The 13,436-nt window shown below is 36.3% G+C and overlaps 1 non-coding gene across 1 annotated transcript; it reads right to left on the reverse strand.

Moving 5' to 3' along the window:
• Positions 1 to 2,992: 2,992 nt before the first annotated feature.
• On the reverse strand, positions 2,993 to 3,066 carry TRNAW-CCA (transfer RNA tryptophan (anticodon CCA)). Its single transcript has one exon. It is a non-coding gene; the product is annotated as a tRNA-Trp (tRNA).
• Between the last annotated feature and the right edge of the window lie 10,370 nt (positions 3,067 to 13,436).

Genomic DNA, 13,436 nt, shown 5'->3' on the forward strand with positions numbered 1-13,436 from the left:
TAATGCAAAGTAAATAGCAGAAAAGTTCTGGATTATATTTAACATTTTCCAGATTCCAAAAGAAATTTACAAGTGAATACAAGATAGATGTTCCTCTAGACTGAACACATGAATACATTTGTCTATCTTGATTCATAAAGCTTTAAGCATATTACATTAAGTTTTGAGCTATTCGAATTCAGTTGTCTTCCCTTCTGAATTCACCTTCTTCCAATTCTTGCAGCAACTCCTTGTCAAAGACACGATCCCTTTCTGAAGTGAAACTGTCTGGTCTAACTGGTTGAACTCCAACTGACTTTAGCTTATTCTTCAACTGATTGTACCTTTTAATGTTCTTTTCACAGTAAGCTTGAATCAGATCAGCAGCTTTAGATTTTAACTCAGATGAGTATCCAGCAGTTCTTAAGTGATGTTCCACCCAGACAAGATGCTTAGTAGAGTAGTCTTTAAGAGATTGTGAATCGACATGGCAGATTTGAAGACAGTCAGACTTAAAGAATTTTACTTGAAAGGGTAAGTTGACCACTTGAGGACTGGCCCTATTAGCAAACTCTTTTAGCCTTTCACGAAGGACTTCATTCAATTCTGAGCTTCTTTTGACTTTGTTGAGAAGAACCCAAATCTCTGATAAAGAACGATTCTCAAACAGATGAAGTGATACCTTGAAAGATCCTTCACTCTGACAATATACAAATATGCTCATTTTATTTAGTGATCTGTCAAAAGCAGCTGAGATCCTTGAGATTTCAGTCTTGATAGCATTCATGTAGACGTCATTGTTTGGATTAGAAATTTCCAGCCTGTCGAGAAGATGTAGAAACTCCCTATCATTATTTTTACACAGTTGAGGTATATCAATAACTCTTCTTGCTTCATCCCATTTTTCACCAATCTTCAGAGTGACATCTCTTCTTCTTGCTTCAGCTTTAATGTCATGAAGATGTTGCTTTTCAAGAGTTTCTGTTCTTTGGATTTCTTTCCTCATATCAATGATCTGAGATATCTTTTTAAGTTCAGCTTCTTTTCTTTTCAACTCTGACTACTGCTGCTAGAACTCTTTCGTAAAAACAGGATCCACTTGAGCTTCCTTTTCCCATTCTTCAAAATTACTTTCCTCCTCAGCTTCAAAGAAACCATCTTTATCTTCCAAGATCAAGAATATCGAAGTCATCTTATTCTCCACTATAGTAGACATCATCAGCCTTCCTTGTCTCTCCAGCAGAAGAATCTTTTTCTTTTTCTTTTGCACTTCTCCCCTGCTTCTCCCCCTTAGTTGAGGAATCCTCTACAGATTTTCCTTTAGACCCTTCATGACCTCCATTACCTCCAGAGCCCGAGCCTCCACCAGACGGCCCTTCAAAGAAAGTCCTTTGCTCTTTATTAGGGCAGTGAAAATTTTTTATCATGAAATACAAGTGCTTCATCCCTTCATTGAGATGTTCCATGCCCTTTTCTATCTTCACGAATCTGGAAGAGTCCAGTGAATGATTCATTTCAACCAGGTCTTCAAGAGAATTCATTCTACTATGGAGAGAGCAGAAGTTTGCAATATCGTCGGCTGATAAAGTTGGAGATTCCTGAATGTAGTTAAGCTTTGGTATCACAGTGGTCTTCAAATCTGAGATATCATTCCTGATGAATGCCAACTAATTGTTGACAGAGATGGAAGAAGAAGACCGTTCAACCACTTGTGCTTTGAATGTTTGAGCCTCAGCCTGACTTTTAGCAAGTTGTTCTTTCAGAGTAGCAAACCACTTGTGCTTTGAATGTTTGAGCCTCGGCCTGACTTTTAGCAAGTTGTTCTTTCAAAGTAGTGAACCACTTGTGCTTTGAATGTTTGAGCCTCAGCCTGACTTTTAGCAAGTTGTTCTTTCAGAGTAGCAATCTGAGCTAACAGGTTTTCAGTGTTTGTGTCTGTGTGTGCGCTCACCTGAATATCTCTCGTGTTTGGTTCACTCATCTCACGTGCTTGTGTTTCTCTCAATATAATTGCTCGTGAGGAGCCATCCTGTTGCTGGTCTTCTGTACCTACAATTGAAATCACCCTAGCCTCTTCAAGAGAGGTTAGTGGTGGTGCAATGGGAATTCGCGAGTCCCGATCCTCAGTCAAATCTATCTTTTCATGTGAAATAGATGTCTGAATTGCTTCAGGGATAGATTGACCGAGTTGCCCTCCACTTTCTCCAGATAAATCTGCGAGTGGAGAATCCCGTGAGGGAGCCAGAGGTGTTGGATCTGGGAGGGGATAAAATGACTCTATTAGAGGTGGCTGAGAGTCAGATTTTCCCTCTGAAGCATGTGACTGCTCTTCTGCCGTAACTATGGCAGGCACTGTAACCGACTCAATGTGCACTCCTCTCTTTGTGTCCTGAGTATCATATATTGGTATGTATGCTTCCATTGTGAGTAATGGAAGTGTGCTTGACTCAGTACAAGATGCCATGGCTCTATGGCGAATTTCAATAGATTCATCATGTTGAGAGAATGTCTCTAGTAACTGTTCATTGGCCATTTCAAAGTCCATGTCCTGTTGGGAGGACAAGGATGGGCTTTCAGATGCCTCAGTAAATGTTCTTCTTTTCTTGGGAGGAGGCAGAGCTGAGGGTTCATTCACATTCAAAAGCACACTACTTCCTACTAACCTTCTCGGTAACATTTTTGACAGTTGGGGGAGAGTTTGAGACAGGTTGTGACTCTGTGTTTGGCTCTATGACCTGGGATTGAAGCTGCGGTTCTACAACTTCATGGTCAGCCCTATTGACCACTGGGGGTTTTTCAACAGAAGTAGAAATAGTTTGAGAGTGAGGAATTATTACCTGCAGTGGAAGAGCATCAGATGTTTGTGCATAGGTGGCTTGAACCACTAGAGGTTGAGCTTGCTGTTCATGACCGGGAAGATTGAAAATTGGTAAAGGAATTCTTTAATTTCCTTAATTCAATTTTGTTTGATTAGGACCAGTCTAATTTTATCTAATAAAAATAAGGACGAAATCACGCTCTGTAGGATTTGAACCTACGACATCGGGTTTTGGAGACCCGCGTTCTACCGAACTGAACTAAGAGCGAAAGTGGCCATGAAAGCAGATACAAGTACTGGAACTTGCATGAATTTGAAGGTAGTGTCTTGGCGTGTGTAGATCTTTTTGCTTACCAGAGGGGGTTCAGCTACTGATGAGTTAGCAAAGAGAGCCTTATGCTCAGGTGAGAGAAGATGTTCTGCTATAAGCATAAGAAAATGAGCTTACTAGCACGAAACCCTACGATTCGTAGAATGATCACGCAAAGCTGCAGTGAGACGTCTCAGAAGAATGGGTAAAAGTATTTTGCCAAAATTGATCCTTTGATTGAAAACAACCGCAAGACCAATATACTACATAGTGGAAGTGATGTTGTGAAAATTGGATTTAGTGCAGTTGGCAAACACTTTGGAAAGTGTATCGAAGAAAATATCCCATTCAGAAACCAAATTGGATTTAGACAGCTTGGTTAAATTAATCACCCCCTGATAGTGAATGGCATGGAAAAAGTTTGAAATCTCATTGTCAGAGGGTAAATTACAGAAATTGTCCATTGGAAAATTTAACGCTCGATTGATGACTGTTTCATCAACTACATACTGTGTGTTTGCCACGGTGAATGAAAAAGATTTAGAATCAGGGGCCACAGTAGAAGTTGTGCAAATCAGTCTAAGCAAATCGATATTTAATTGAACATTTGATTTAAGAGCAGAGCTAACAATCGAATGATCGTTTAAAAATCGAATCCAAGGCTTAAATTTTTCAACATTACAATTATCCGGATTAAAATACCCAACATGATTATACGAGACATTCTGGAAATTGAGAGCCATTAAAAAAATATAATAAAACACACACTTTCATAATTTTAAGAATTAAATAAAGAAAATTCGAATTAAAAAAATTAATAATTCGAATTAATTCAATTATATCCGAAAAATTTAGAAAGAAATGTATCTTGTTAATGTTTTTAACTCACAAAATCAGATAAGCAATCAGATTTGCAACCTCACAAGACACAAAATCAAATTGAAATACAAAAACACAAGACACAAACCAAACAGATTCATTTTTGAAGAGAAAAAGGGAAGAGAAAAAAAACTGATTTGAAAGAAAAAAAACGAACTGAAATAAACACAAAAAAATTTGGCAGCACTCCTTCCTGTATGTATACACACGTATATGTATATATAACAGTGGTGAGGTTTTTAGTTAGGCTGAGTAAAAACTCGAGCAAGAACAATGGTGACTGTTGGATAATCGAAGAGAGAGAGAGAAAAAAACAACAGGCAATTGACTTGATTTGTGAACTGATGAAAATAAATAAACACAACAACTGAGCCTAAGTACCACAACTGGTATGACAATCCGGGATTGTCATACCGATTATCATACCAGGCAAACGGTTTGATTTTTAAAAGAAACTAAAAATAACTGGTATGACAATCTGATAGTCATACCGATTGTCATACCAGTATAAAATAACATGAATTTAAACCGAATCAGCTGGAAAGACAATCGATAGTTATACCGATTGTCATTCTAGTAGAAAATAAAACTGGAAATATATAGAATATAAGTTTTATAACTGGCAAGACAATTGATTGTCAAACTGATTGTCATGCCAGTATAAAACTATACTGAAAATTAAACTAAACACATTTAAACTGGAATGACTTTCAGCAAGACAATTACAATAGTCTTGCCGATTGTCATTGCAGTTATATATATAAAAAAACTTAAAAAATAGAAAAGAGAATACAGAAAATATTAGCAATTACAGAAAACTAAAATAATATTAATAATTATAGAATAGACAAATAAAGACTAATAAAACTATGGCAAAAAAATGCAGAACATATTTACATAATTAAAATATTCAGAAATAATTATATTTTAGTCCAAAAATAGATTTCTTTTGAATTTTAGCAAATAAAATTCATAGAAAAATATTTTTAGAGAAAATAAAATATTCTTAGATATTAAAATTAACAAGTTGAAAAAATAAATAAGATAAGATAATAAAAAATTACATGGGCATAAGCAAGAAATATGGTAAACATGATAAAAAAATTGCAAATGAATTTTTCATTCATGAAAAATTCATTTGTAAATTCATTCAAGAACATATCTCAGATATTAACTAGTTTAATCACTAAAGTTATTCAACATACCCAATTTACCAACTAATCTAGTAATGTGGATTCATCAAGTGGTTTAGTGAAAATATGTGCTATTTGTTCTTCTGTTGGAACAAAAAATAGTTCAACAGTACCATTCATGACGTGCTCTCTAATAAAATGATACCTGATGTCAATGTGCTTGGTCCTTGTATGTTGTACAGGGTTATTGGTGATGGTTATTCCACTTGTATTGTCACATAGAATAGGGATTTTGTTTAATACAGAGCCATAGTCCCGTAGCTGGTTCCTAATCCACAAGATCTGAGCACAGCAGCTTCCAGCAGCAATATATTCAGCCTCGGCCGTTGAGTTGGAAACTGTTTGCTGTTTCTTGTTGTACCATGAGACTAGCCTGCTACCTAGGAATTGACAACTCCCTGAGGTGCTTTTCCTATCAACAACACTTCCTGCGTAATCTGAATCTGTATATCCAACAAGGTTAAAACCAGATTCTTTAGGGTACCAAATACCTAGATTTGGTGTTCCCTTAAGATATCTCAAGATTCGTTTAACAGCAACGAGATGAATATCTCTAGGATCCGCTTGGAACCTTGCACATAAGCATGTAGCATACATAATATCTGGTCTACTTGCAGTAAGATAGAGTAACGAGCCAATAATACCTCTGTAGCTTGTGACATCTACCTTAATGGAGTTTTCACATGGTCCAAGCTTGACAGCTGTAGATGACGGAGTCCTTGCTGATGATGAATCCTCTATATTGTACTTTTTGAGGAGTTCCTTGAGATACTTGGATTGAAAAATAAATATTCCAACTAACCTTTGATTTACTTGTAATCCAAGAAAGAATTTTAGCTCTCCCATCATGCTCATGTCAAATTTGTTGTGCATTAACTTAGCAAATCTCTTACAGAGACTATCATTAGTAGACCCAAATATTATATCATCCACATAGACTTGGACTAATAAAGTATCATTCTTATGCTTTTTAGAAAAGAGAGTTTTGTCTATGACACCTAATAAAGCTATTTTCAATAAGAAATTCAGAAAGAGTGTCATTCCATTTTCTCGGAGACTGTTTGAGACCATAAATAGCTTTGAAAAGAAAGTAGACATAGTCCAAATGATCTGGATCTTCAAAACTAGGAGGTTGCTCTACATACACTTCTTCATCCAGATTTCCATTCAGAAATGCACTCTTGACATCCATTTGATAAACTTTAAAGTTCGAGAATGCTGCGAATGCCATAAATATTTTGATGGCCTCTAGTCTAGCCACTGGAGCATAGGTTTCATCATAATCAATGCCTTGAATACCCTTTAGCTACCAGTCTTGCTTTGTTTCTTGTAACCACGCCATCTTCATCTAGTTTATTCCTGAATACCCACTGAGTACCAATAGCTTTCTTATGTGTAGGTCTAGGTACCAGTTTCCAGACTTGTTGATGTTCAAACTGATTGAGTTCATCTTGCATAGAAATCACCCAATCTGGATCAGCCAGTGCTTCCTCAATATTCTTAGGTTCCATCTCAGAAAGAAATCCTGAGAACAGACATTCCTTTTGAGTAGCACGTCTAGTTCTAACTCCAACATCTGGATCACCAATAATCAACTCAAAAGGATGAGCTTTATTCCAGAAAGTCTGTCTTGGAAGATTTGATCTTGATGATTTTCCTTGAAATACATTGGGATATTGTGTCCTACTAGTTGATCCTTCAACATCTCCCCCTGAGTTGTTGCCAGGTTGACTTGATGATTCTTCGTCAGTAGATCTCCATTGTTGCCAATGTTTCCATCACCATTACCTTGAGTATCATCATGATTAATAGGTTCTTCACCAGCAACAACCTCAGGTTCTTGATCATTTTCTGATTCTGAATCTGACATATCATCAAACTTCAGTTTCTCATAAGGATCTTCAGTTTGGATACTAGGGAGTTTAGTGTCATTAAATGTAACATTGACACTTTCAGTTACTTTGTGTTGATCAATGATATACACCCTGTATGATCTTCTTCCAGAACCAACAAAAATACCCTCATATGCATTTGCCTCGAATTTACCACTACGATCATCTTCATCCTTGAGCACGAAGCATCTGGCACCAAATGCATGAAAGTATTTGATAGAAGGTTTCTGTTCATTCATAATCTCATAAGGAGTCTTCATGAGGTCCTTGTTGATTAGAGTTCGATTCTGAGTATAACATGCAGTATTGACAGCTTCAGCTTAAAAGTACATTGGAAGACCTGATTCACTTAACATAGTTCTTGCAGCTTCAATTAATGTACGATTCGTCCTTTCTACCACGTCATTCTGCTGAGGGGTTCTAGGAGATAAATATTGTTTGGTAATCCTTTTGTCTGTACAAAATCCATTGAGAAGTGAATTCTTGAATTCTGTTCCATTATCTGACATTATTGCTCTAACAGGGACATTAGAATCTAACTCGATCAACTTGATATGATCAATCACAACTTGTGGTGTTTCATCCTTAGAGTGAAGGAATAAAACCCACGTATACTTGGAATAGTCATCAACTATCACGAGACAGTAACACTTCTTTGACATCGAAAGAACATTAACTGGTCCAAACAAATCCATGTGCAATAATTGAAGAATACCAGTTATGGAGGATGTGTCAGTGCCTTTGTGACTTGCTTTCTTTGACTTTCCTTTCTCGCATGCCTCACACAGTCCTTCTGGGGAGAATTTCAGTTGAGGCAGACCTCTGACCAATTCTCTCTTAACAAGAGAATTCATTGCTTTCAAATTGAGATGGGAAAGTCTCTTGTGCCATAGCTAGCTCTCATTTGACGATGCCTTTGCATACAAACAATTGACTTCAGGACTGCTTCCAGAGGTCATGTCAACTACGAACAGATTTCCTTTCCGGATTCCCATCAAGGAGGGTTTTTCACTTTTCTTGTGCAGGATTTGACACTTTAGCTTGTCAAATAAAACATAGTAGCCCTTGTCACAGAACTGACTGATACTAAGCAGACTGTGTTCAAGTCCTTGCACAATATACACATTTTCAATAATAACATTTCCAGCTTGCAAACAGCCATATCCCTCATTTAAACCTTTGTTGTTATCTCCAAAGGTAACCACTGGGCCAGCTATCTCAACCACATTTGATACCAGGGCTCTATCTCCGGTCATATGTCTTGACGATCCGTTGTCAAGAATCCACACTAGTGGTTCCACCTGTTTAATGCCCTGCAATACAAATGGATTATACCTTCTTCGGAACCCAAACTTGGTTGGGTCCGGCATACTTGTAGAATTGGCCTTTATCAGGCAAAATAACATTCTTAACTTTTATGTTCTCAACTTTCTCAACGACTGGACATTTGACCTTGTAAACAGCCTTGACAAATTTCTGTTTAGGCTTAGGCACAAATGTCTCCTTTCTAGCTTTAGGAGGACTAGCAGTCTTAGACCTATTATGCTTCCTATTATTCACATGCTGACGAGGAGTAGTCTTATCACTAGAAACATGCTTACCATTAAAATAAGCAAATATCAAATTAAAAGCACAAGACATGCAATTAGGAACACCACATACTTTATGAGAGGAATTAGCAACATGAAAATTATGCATGGTAGGCATGGCATTTTTGTTATCCAACTCAGGTGTGTCTGAGTTAGTCTTAGTTGCTTTCACAACTTTGACTGGAACTTTCGACACACTTGACTTGGAAACAACCTTCTCATTAGCAAGATCTTCAGCACGTATTTCTTTTTGAATAATAAAGGAGGTCTCATCAAATGGTTCAGCAATTGATTCTTTATAGAGGGGTTTATCAACTCCCTTAAGCACATGTGGTACTTCCCTACCTTTAGCACAAACATGAGGAGGGGAGTTTATGCCTAATTCTCCAATAGCAACATTGTAATCATAACCTACTCTAGATGTTTGATTAATAGCTTGCTTATTGTAGAACTCTTTATCCTTAGAGCAAGGATTAAAGTAAGCTTTAACCTTAGTCTCAAGACCGGTGATCTTGTCTTTGAGAATAGTTTCGAGTTGTCTATAATAGTCAACTCTATTCTCTAGAAAAGATACTTGTTCTTTTAATTTGTCTTGATTAATGTGCACAAGTCTTAATTCATTGACCTCTTTCTCAAGGTCTTTGATTTGTTGAGTTAACATTTCATTATCACGACGAGCACAGTCTAAGGAGCCTCCTAGATGATAAACTAATTCAGCATCAGTGAATTTTACCTCTTTTCTTGACGATGAAGTGTTTCCATCAATAGCCATAAGATCAAGATTCCCAACTTCTTCATCTTCACTGTTAGTATCATCCCAACTCCTTCCCTTTCCAGGTAAACCCTTTCAGATTTACTCTTCTGATTAAAATCATAAGAGTTCTTCCTTACTTGCTTTGGCTTCCTGCATTCTGTGGCAAAGTGTCCCAACTCATTGCAGTTAAAGCATCGAATAGTGATCAGATCAACCATCCCTGTTTTGTATCCACCACTGCTGGTGTTAGAGGATGAAGATCCACCTTTCTGGAATCTGTTGTAGTTGGACTTGTACTTGAACTTGGGATTCCTCTTGAATCTGACATTGGAGAATCTCTTGACAATCAGTGCCATTGATTCATCTTCCAATTGCTCTAGTTCTTCCAAGGAGTAAAACTCATCTCCTGATTGATTTGTAATAGGAGGATCAAATTCTGCTACTATCACATTTTCCTCAGCCTTGGAAGACTGTACCATTCTCTCTGACTGTTGAGATTGTTGTTGTTGTTGTGGTTGTTGTTGTTGTTCTTCAGCTACTAGAGCAGTAGACGTGCTGACCACTCTACCTTTCCCGTAGACTTTCTTCTGCTGAATCTGCTCCAACTCATAGGTCTTTAACACACCATAGAGCCTTTCTAATGAAATCTCATTCAGATCTCTCGCTTCTCTTATGGTAGTGATTACATGTTCAAAATGAGTTGGCAGTGTTAAAAGGAACTATTTGTTGACCTCCCTGATTGAATAATATTTTCCATTTATGTTCAGGTTGTTGATCAATGCATTGTACCTCTCAAACACTTCAGTAACTCCTTCTCCTGGATTGGATTTCAAATGTTCATACTCAGAGGTTAGGATCTCTAACTTGTTCTCCCGAACTTCCTCTGTGCCTTCATTAATCACCTCAATAGTTTCCCAGATGTGTTTGGAATTTTTACAGTTCATCACATGTCTGTTCATCAAGGGATCAAGGGAATCAACTAAAATTAATTGAAGGCTATCATCCAAGGAGGCTTCTTCTTTTTCAGCAGGAGAAAAATCCTCAGGATCTTTTACATAGGTTCTAGCTTTGGTAGTTACAATATCATCTTCTATAACCTCTAGTTCAATAATCATCGGAATTTTTGGACCCTTCTTTAACACGTCCAGATATTTGGGATTTGCAACTTGTAAAAACAAGATCATCTTCTTCTTCCACATAATATAATTTTCTTTATCGAACAGTGGAATTTTAACGGTTTCAACTTTTTGTGTAGTCATTATGAATTTTTGAGTAAATAAAAATTCAAAGAGTGGAAAAATAAAAGTCTAGGATCTTGATTTGTTCGTTAATCAGAAGGCTCTGATACCAATTGTTAGGTCCCAATATGTTTGTAGAAGGGGGGGTTGAATACAAACTATACCGTTTAATCGAATATAATGCAGAATAATAAAGTGAAACAAAATTCAAGTTAAATAAAACTATTATTAAACTTGAAAGGTGTTACAACAACAGTATCGTTTACAAGGGATTAATCTCAAATAAATTATTCCAAATCTAGAATAAATTCGACATGAACTTTTTCTATTTTTGAAATAAAAGATCAAATGTTAAAAGTAATTTGAGATTAAGTTCTAGGGATTTAGATCCGCTAGATAGTTACACAAGAAGAAGAGAAGGATTTCTAGTGGTTTAGATTTAACAATAAATACTAGAAATTAATGTCCTGAAATATTGCAGTTGAAGATAATAAGTTCTCTTCTTCTTTTCTTTCTGTGTTCTTGAGTTGGTTGAATATTCAATGTGATCATCTTGAATGATCTGCTTCTGTTCACTTAAGTAATCAATCAATCCAATTGAATTGTACTGGCAAGACAATCCTTTGATCTAGCAAGACAATCGGTGAGACTATTGAATGAACTGGCAAGACTATCGACAAGACAATCCTTTGAGCTGGAGAGACTTTCGGTATGACAATTTAAAAGAACTGGATAGACTTTCGGTATGACAATTGAATTGTCATACCAGTTTAAATGTTTGTCTTGCTGAATTAATATTGAATATTAATTCAAAATCAATTCTGAAAATACATAATATTAATTCAGAATTAATTAACCAATTAATTCAATTAATCTTTGCAGATAATTTATTTTCTTAATTAAATTATATGACTTAATTAATTAATAGAGAATTAATACTATTCTTGAACAGCAGCCACTCTTCTGACAATCTTTTGAAAATCACTGAAAATTATGAATCAATTCCACCACTTCAATGTTGACACTCGATGTACTGTCTGGTTCATGTATGACTAACTTCCGTGACGTTTCTTCATGTCTTGACTTTGATAACATGATTTTCTTCAGATTAAATCCCTGTAATTAATTGATAACCTGACAAGATCTCTGTCACTTGATTAAATCCACAAGCTTGATTTATATCACTGAGGCTTGATCAATTTCTTGAACTTCAACTAATTCCTCAAGCCTGTAGATGAACATTGTTTCTTAATCCTTTGACATATGTTACTTTGAGAGATCTCTTTGACGATAAAACCATTATTTACTTGTTACATTCTTATTTGAGTTGAGTTAAATCCTTAAATAAACAAATAGGCTATGACATATGCCTTTCAAAAATTGAGATAAAGTGTTACCTTATGTAAATTTTAGTGATTGAAGGCAATATTTTTTCTTGTAATACCAAAAAAGTTTTGGTAAATGTCATATACGGTGTAATACAAATATTTTTATTTCACCATAATTTGGAGGCTCATGAAATATGTACTCATATGGAGTATTTTTTTACCAACACTGGCCTGGGAAGTCTATTGATAAAATATATATACTATATCCATTACACATTCACCCCAACAGCCCAAAATCATAAGAAACAAGCCACTTCTGGAATATGGCGATGCTTACATTCCACACGAGCATTCTGTTGTGGGCTTCTAACACACGAAGTTTAATGATTAATTTCATATTTCTGAAAGAACTGCTTGCAATATGAATCATAGAATTCGAGTATGTTGTCAAACCTGATTACTTTAATATCACAACTGAATTAAGTTTTGACATATTGACGAAATACTTCAAGAGTTGAAAGTATATCAAATTTAAATTGAAGTAAATAAACCCATATAGGTTGAGTGTGATCATCAACGATAGTAAAAAAATATTTGAATAAACCTCTTGCACATACCTTATACAGTCCATATATATGTCAATATGGATGAGCTCAAAAGCCGTACCAGCATGCGAATTACTCAAATGAAAGGGGAGCTTGGTGAACTTTGACATTGGGCAGGTGACACAATTTTTGCTGGTTGGTGCACAAAGGGCTTCATGCAGGGAATCAACTTCAACTTTGCAGTAGATGCATGACCCAAATAGAGATTCCACTTATCAAAACTCAGATACATCAACAGTAGCAAGGTCCCGTGAGCTTGAATTATTAGACTGGTGACATGTTGGTTAGAAAGAATTTAGACACTCTTTTTGTAATAAGTACAGATACGTGATAAAAAAAGTTATACATACCCAGGTGGGCTTTTCCTACACCCACAAATTTTTTAGTGCAATTGTTAATTGTCAAGCAATGTGTACCGTAGGATTGTACTTGACAATTACTGTAACACCCCCAGATCCGGGGTCGGGGATCCGGGTCGTCACGGTCTTTCTTTCCACAATATCACTTCACTTAATTAATAATAATAACCTTATGCTGTGACCCCACACTAACACACAACACAACCCGTTATAGTCTCAGAGATGAAATTTAAATAAGTACAAGTCTTTGAATCCACAATTTAAAAGTTATTACAACCCAAAATGATTACTTGATAAATTTACAGTTAATTGCCATTATCTGCCACAAGTTATAATTATACATAATTGATTCTCAAAAGTAGATGGTCTGATCTACAATAGATCTACCTCTGCAGCTATAGCAGCTACAACATCAACGGGAAGACGCGGGACGCTTCCCACGCGCTTGCGCTGGGTCTGCTGGAGTCTGGCCATCTTTCCTAACTGTTGTTG

This window comes from Apium graveolens, chromosome 11, assembly GCF_009905375.1.
Source record: "Apium graveolens cultivar Ventura chromosome 11, ASM990537v1, whole genome shotgun sequence".
NCBI classification, from domain to species: Eukaryota; Viridiplantae; Streptophyta; class Magnoliopsida; order Apiales; family Apiaceae; genus Apium; species Apium graveolens.